At 37.5% G+C, this 7405-nt stretch overlaps 1 pseudogene; it reads left to right on the top strand.

Annotated features, from left to right (window-relative positions):
• Positions 1-2539: 2539 nt before the first annotated feature.
• On the top strand, positions 2540-3694 carry LOC126487174 (L-lactate dehydrogenase A chain-like; annotated as a pseudogene).
• The last annotated feature ends 3711 nt before the right edge of the window (positions 3695-7405 follow it).

Below are 7405 nucleotides of genomic sequence, written 5' to 3'. Positions count from 1 at the left end.
TCTGTCTATCTATCTATCTATCTATCTATCTATCTATCTATCTATCATCTATATCTATATACCTTCCTATCCTTCTATCATCTACCAATATATCAATTTACCCATTTACTGGTATAACCATTAGTTGTTGTCTAGTGTAGTGATAGGAGTGGCAGGGCTGCGTCCCTGGCACTCGGCCACCCGCATGGCTAGGTTATACCCCGAAATAATTACTTGGAAACTGTATTCTTTTAAACACTGCCTGGCCCGACTAGTTCCAGCTTCTTATTGGCTAGCTCTTACATATTAATCTAACCCATTTTTAATAATCTGTGTAGCCCACGAGGTGGCTTACCAGGAAAGATCTTAACCTGCATCTGTCTGGAGCAAGAGAATCATGGCGACTCCTCGACTAAGCTTCTTTCTCCCAGCATTCTGTTCTGTTTACTCCACCCACCTAAGGGTTGGCCTATCAAGGGGCCTATGCAGTTTCTTTATTAATAAGAAATCATTCCCACATCAGTTTAGCAATCTAGTTATCTGTCTAACTTATCAATTTAACAGCAATCCACTTTGCTCTAACTGGTTAATCTTAAGATTTTGCTATTCTACTTCTGGTTGTACATACAAATATTCCACTGTAGAGAAGTGCCATTCTTTTCATAGTTTCTTTCTCCAGGCACTGATACTAAATATAAATTACCTTTAACACTAGGAAGAAGAGAAATAGCAAAAATCTTGCTGCATACATCTTTCAGTTTAAGATTTGGCAATAAAATGAAAAAAACACTACTTGTAATTTAAAAAGTACAAGTAATTTTCAAAATTAATGTGAACTAAACTTTTCTTATTTTTTGTAAGTTTTTATATAATACAAATATACATATTTGTAGCCGGACGGTGGTGGCACACACCTTTAATCCCAGCACTCGGGAGGCAGAGACAGGCAGATCTCTGTGAGTTTGAGGCCAGCCTGGTCTACAAGAGCTAGTGCCAGGACAGGAACCAAAAGCTACAGAGAAAACCTGTCTTGAAAACAAAAAAAAATACATATTGGCTATATTGGCATAATTGATCTATATATAAAATTTCATACAGCAAATACTTGCAACCACACTTCAATAAACCTGGAGGTGAAACGTTAATTTTCTACAATCAGCAAGCTATTGAAACTGCAGAAATTTAGAAAATTTGAAAAGTAATTTATATTGGAAGTAATTTATATTGGAATGTAACTTACATTCGCATGTGTGTCACATAGGGATATAAAAGTAGTAGACATAGACTAAAAAGTGCTACTGATCACTCATTTCTTTACTATTCAATATATTTTCAAGTAAACCTATAGAGATATTTTTAAAATTGTATGAATAGAGAGGATAAATAGTATAAGGACTTTCATACATTCACTGCAATATGAAATCATCAGAAATAAATGAATTGATAAAACTATTGCACTCATACAAAAGTATTTTAGAACAATCAAGAAATTACTATAATATTAACCATTGCAGAGAATTCATTTTTTACATGAGTTTTTATAAAATACACAATCCTGGAAAGTATGTTCACATTATTGCTTAGATATTATCCCAAACTAATTGCTTCAGTTTATGATGCTTCCAATGTGAGTTGGAACACTCCAATGAGTGTTTTGGAGATGTTACTACCTAGAAGTTGGCAGAAAAGTTGCACAAATTTCTGAAGAATGTATCTCTTTTGCATTTGATGCCATATACCCTAGAAGAATTTAAGTAGTCATCTATTTTTGGTTTGTGTACTTCACTACTAAGGTGACATGATTGAGTAAAATATGTACCTAGAGTAATTACTAAGGGTACTAAGTGTAGAAATGCTAAACATTTCCTTTTAGGACCCAAAGTTTATATGGCAAGATATTAAAGAGTATTTATAAATACCGCAACAACTATTGAAAGTACTGCAAAGTGTCTCATTGTTTGACCTTCAGTCTTACTTTTGCACTTACTGTGGCGGTGAAGTACACCATACTAATTAAAGCTACATTTGTTTGCTAATGCAGAAAAGAAGGAATTAGTTCTATCAAGAATAATGGAGTGATGCAGCGCATGGAAAGGTACAGAACATTAGGTACTCACAAACATCACTACTGCAATTAGTTGCAGCCTTATAAAATGGTTCTACAATTTTAAGATACATTGAAATATGTAGGAGTATAGAACTCTTAGCATATTTATTGTAGCATCGATCAGTAAGATACTCATGCTCAATGCAGATACCTTCCTAGAAAAGCTTCATGAAATGCCCATTTTTATTAAAAAAATTAAAATAATCATATATTTTGTTCATCTCCTTCATCTCCTCCCATATCTTCCTCACCTCTCACCCATTTAACTCTATTTCTTTTTTCTCCTATCTCTTTTTAGAAAACAAACCAGCAAAACAAAGAATAAAAAAAAAATAGCATCTATATACTTACAGAGACACAGACACACACAGAAACATTCCTCAGAATCACAAAATTGGGAACTATAATATATAAGCAAACAACAAGTAATGTTTAAAAAATGTCCAGACAGGTGCTGGAGCCTCTGTAGCCGAACCCTGACCACGCTGCTGTGCGCCCAAAGCTGCTCATCGTGCACTAGCGGTCCCAAAAGATTCAAAGTCCGACAAGATGGCAACCCTCAAGGACCAGCTGATTGTGAATCTCCTTAAGGAAGAACAGGCCCCCCAGAACAAGATTACGGTTGTTGGGGTTGGTGCTGTTGGCATGGCTTGTGCCATCAGTATCCTAATGAAGGACTTGGCGGATGAGCTTGCCCTTGTTGATGTCATGGAAGACAAACTGAAGGGAGAGATGATGGATCTCCAGCACGGCAGCCTTTTCCTTAGAACACCGAAAATTGTCTCTGGCAAAGACTATAGCGTGACTGCGAACTCCAAGCTGGTTATCATCACAGCGGGGGCCCGTCAGCAAGAGGGAGAGAGTCGGCTCAATCTGGTCCAGCGCAACGTGAACATCTTCAAGTTCATCATTCCCAACGTGGTGAAGTACAGTCCAAGCTGCAAGCTGCGTATTGTCTCCAATCCAGTGGATATCTTGACCTACGTGGCCTGGATGATAAGTGGATTTCCCAAAAACCGAGTCATCGGGAGTGGTTGCAATCTGGACTCAGCTCGGTTCCGTTACCTGATGGGAGAAAGGCTGGGTGTTCACCCACTGAGCTGTCATGGATGGGTCCTGGGGGAGCACGGGGACTCCAGTGTGCCTGTGTGGAGTGGCGTGAATGTCGCTGGTGTCTCCCTGAAGAATCTGAACCCAGAACTGGGCTCCGATGCAGACAAGGAGCAGTGGAAGGAGGTTCACAAGCGGGTGGTTGACAGCGCCTATGAGGTGATCAAACTGAAAGGTTACGCGTCCTGGGCCATTGGCCCCTCTGTGGCCGACTCGGCAGAGAGCATGATGAAGAATCAGGCGGGTGCCTCCCATTTCCACCTTGATTAAGGGTCTCTATGGAATCAAGGGTGATGTCTTCCTCAGTGTCCCCTGTGTCCTGGGACCAAATGGAATCTCAGATGTTGTGAAGGTGACTCTGACTTCTGAAGAGGAGGCCCGCTTGAAGAAGAGTGCAGACACGCTCTGGGGGATCCAGAAAGAGCTGCAGTTCTAAAAGTCCCCAGATGTCCTAGCGCTTCACTGTCCAGGCTGCAGCATGGTTTCTACGGGGACCACACACTGTCTCCTCATCTGAGCTGTGGTTAGGGCGGTTGTGTTCCCACAGCTCTGCCCTGATGCTAAGTGGTACTTGTGTAGTGGTAACCTGGTTGGTGTGACACTGCCAACTGTGTGCAGGCTTCAGTTACCCTGTGAACCTGCTGTGTCTGTGCTATGCACCCTCGCCAGACATGCCTAGGCCAATGATTTCCCAGTTAGTCATAACCTGGCTCCAGTGTGTAAATCCATTATGCATATCTTGTGTATAAGTGTTCTAAAGGATATTATTTTGTGTATTATGTATCTGTAATGTACATTGAAATATTGTGTAAAGTGAAGATCTGTATAGTATGATGCAACCGACTACCCAAGTGTCATGCCAATGAAAACACCAAATAAACCTTGAACAGTGAAAAAAAAAATGTCCAGACAAAACATTGTAAGACAAAAAATTCTCCTAAAATAACATTGAGTTCATTTTGAGTTAGCCATCTGCTGCTGGGTGTGAAGCCTGTCCTTGATTGTGGTTTGTATATCTAATGAGAATTCATTGGAGAAAGCGAATTTTTCCTTTGGGTTGGTTTTCAATTAGATATAGCTTCAGGCTTTGGGTTAGGTATCGTGTTATGTCTCTTCCCCTTCTTAATGCTGGGAGCCAATCTGAATTAATTGAACCTTGGCAGACCCTGTAAATACTGCCACAGCCTTTGTGAATTCGTGTTTGTCAATCCTGTTGTACCTGAAGGGCCTTAATCCCTTGGTGTCTTTCATACCCACTGGCTCTTAAGATCTTTCTTCCTTCTCTGGATGGGTGTTCAAATGTCCTACACTCACTGTACGTTGTCAACTTGTGGGTCTCTCTATTCGTTCCCATCTTCTGTAAGGAGAAGTTTCTGTTGAGCAAGATATTGATCTACAGCTATGTATAATTGTAATTTAGTGTTATTGCATTGCTATATTTCTTTATCAGAACAATATTTAGATTTTTCCTGCATCCATGACCTTTTTAGTTCCTTGTTTTGGGCCACGCAAGTAATGTCATACAAGGATTTCTTTTAGAAAGAAAATCAGAAACACAAAACAAAATTGAATAAAATATTTTTTAAAAAATATAAAATTAAATTCTGACATAGAATCTTTTAATTGTGAAAATATCCAAAATATAAGCAATTCTGTGTTATTTCCTACATACCATCTAAATTCATGATGGACAGAGGGAGTAGTGAATTGGATGTGAGCAGCAAAATAATTGACATGAAATAGAAAGGAGATGTTGTGCTTAATACTGTATTTTGTCAGCTATGAGTTGAAAGTTGATAATAGCATTTTTTTTTACTGTAAGAGAAAGAAAGGGCCCTAAAAACGAACAGCAGACTGCAAGCTAAATAAAAGGGAAGGTATCCCTATGAGAGACTGCATTTTTAAGATCAGGAACTCATATAGTTACAGAACCTTGCAATTTGTAAAAATGCAGTTTATGGCAGTAGATCTTCAATTCATGAAGTAAGCTGGAACAAGGTAAATACTTTCTTTTGCTTCCTAGGTTTGTTAGAGCTATCATCACATAGAACATGGCCACCGAACTTGTGCTCCTGAATTTCTTGTCTCCAAATCTCAATGCCTTGACCTTTCAATGGTTCAGAGAGTAAGTATTCATTAGACAGCAATAAAAAGCAAAAAATTATAACTTAGAAGAAATTGGGGGACACAGGCTATGTCAATGATATCACAGTCTATTTTCTTGTAGGTATAACTACTTCCTCACTTATGCCTGAAATAAATTCCGTTGTGTATATATACTAGATTTTATTAATTCATTGTTCTGGAAGATACCTTAAGATTTATTAACTAGACAATTGTAAATAGTGCTGCTATAACACATTTTACAGGCATCTCTCTTATATGATTTTATATACATGCATCATACATATGTGATTATATTAAAAGTCATGTATGTGACATATCTATATCATCTATATCTATATCTATATCATCTCTATCTCTATCTCTATCTATCCCGATTGAAATGATAGAGCTGGATCATATGAAAGTCTGAGATGTATTTAGGGGATATTATATTTTGTGTACCCACAATACTTGATTCCAAGCTTAAAGTTTTTAAGCAAGCATCTCTGAAGAATTTATATAATGAAGTCTCTGGTCCTGTTTGGTATTTATGTCTCAGCCTTCAGATAGGACTAGTGAATTTATATACAGAATAAGATATACAGAATGACAGAACAATAAGAGAAAAATATACAGAATAAGAGAATGTACTTTCCAACAAACCTTTAAACACAAAGTAATAGCTCTCTCAGATACACAAAAACTCTAACTTATGTACCAAGAATAAAGAATCATAACAAAGGGGCAATAGAATTAACCAGTTACTTTGCAATTAAGAAGCACAAATGGCCAGTAAATGCATGGAAATGTAGCCAATAACCATCACCCAATTAAAACCTAAACTACACTGAAATTACATATTGGTCAATTATAATGATAATCATCAAGAAAACACTATCCTGAGTGAGGTAACCCAGACCCAAAAAGATGAACATGGGATGTACTCACTCATAATTGGTTTCTAGCCATAAATAAAGGTCACGGAGTGTACACCTGGTGAACCTAGCTCTTTTTTTTTTAAAAAGAATGAAAAGAATGGATTCTTTAAAATTTATATTTCAGTTGTTATTTTATTTTGGCCTCAACACATAAAATGACACCAGCAAGAGACAAGTGAAATTTTCTTACTGCATCTAATTATTTCATTTATAGCATATGTGGTAAAAACTTCTTTCCAAAGCAACTGGCAATGTTCAGATGATTTCCTTTAACTGAGGTTATGGTTATCAAGGCCTTTTAAAATCAGTTTCAGTTACTGGTAAAAACATATTTTACTTAAATATTTGTTTACTTATTAACTGTTGGTTATTTTGGAATCAATTATCATTTGACTCCATGCATCTTGCTGCTGTGATTGCTACTAGTCCTCAGTTTAGAGGAATCTGGGGAAGACACATAAGGACGAGGTCACAAATTAAGATCTGGGAAACTCTGAGAAGAGGTGCACAGCTAATGCAGATGCTGTTTGTCCTCCTATAGTGCTTTGTGGGTAATAGAGGGGGGACCACCTCTCCAACATGGCTACTCACACATAATTAATAAATTTAGTTACTCCTTAAATGACAAAATGATTGAGATAGAAGAGTGTTTTCATGGTTTACAAAAGTTAAGACAGGGTGTACAGTTTTGCAGTGTTCCTTGCATTCCACCAAAACAAACAAAATGTAAATAAAAATTCTGAAATAAATATCTGCAAAACCCAACTTTACACAAATGGATGTTAATTTTGTTCTTTAACCTACAATAGTAACATGGACAGGCTTATAGTTTATCGTAAGTTGTCGATTCCTTTAACTTTAAAATTCACAGCCGTTGTGCAGTGGTGGTAAACACCTTTAATCCCAGCACTTGGGAGGCAGAGGCAGGCAGATCTCTGTGAGTTCAAGGCCAGCCTGCTCTACAAAGCAAGTTCCAGGACAGCCCGGACTGTTTCACACAGAAACCCTGTCTAGTAAAACAAAGAAAATAAAGCAAAACAAAACAAACAAAGAAACAAAAAATATCCACTGCAGTTGTGATATATTCTGTTTTTGTTTTTTTCAGATATACTTTTTTATTGTATGTACATGAATGTTTTTCTTTCATGTGTGTGCACCACTGTGT

The sequence above is a fragment of the Alexandromys fortis genome, unplaced genomic scaffold (genome assembly GCF_014885135.2).
Source record: "Alexandromys fortis isolate MF-2015 unplaced genomic scaffold, M_Fortis_MF-2015_v1.1 scaffold_132, whole genome shotgun sequence".
Classification (NCBI taxonomy): Eukaryota; Metazoa; Chordata; class Mammalia; order Rodentia; family Cricetidae; genus Alexandromys; species Alexandromys fortis.
This window is presented reverse-complemented; position numbering and strand designations above follow the sequence as displayed.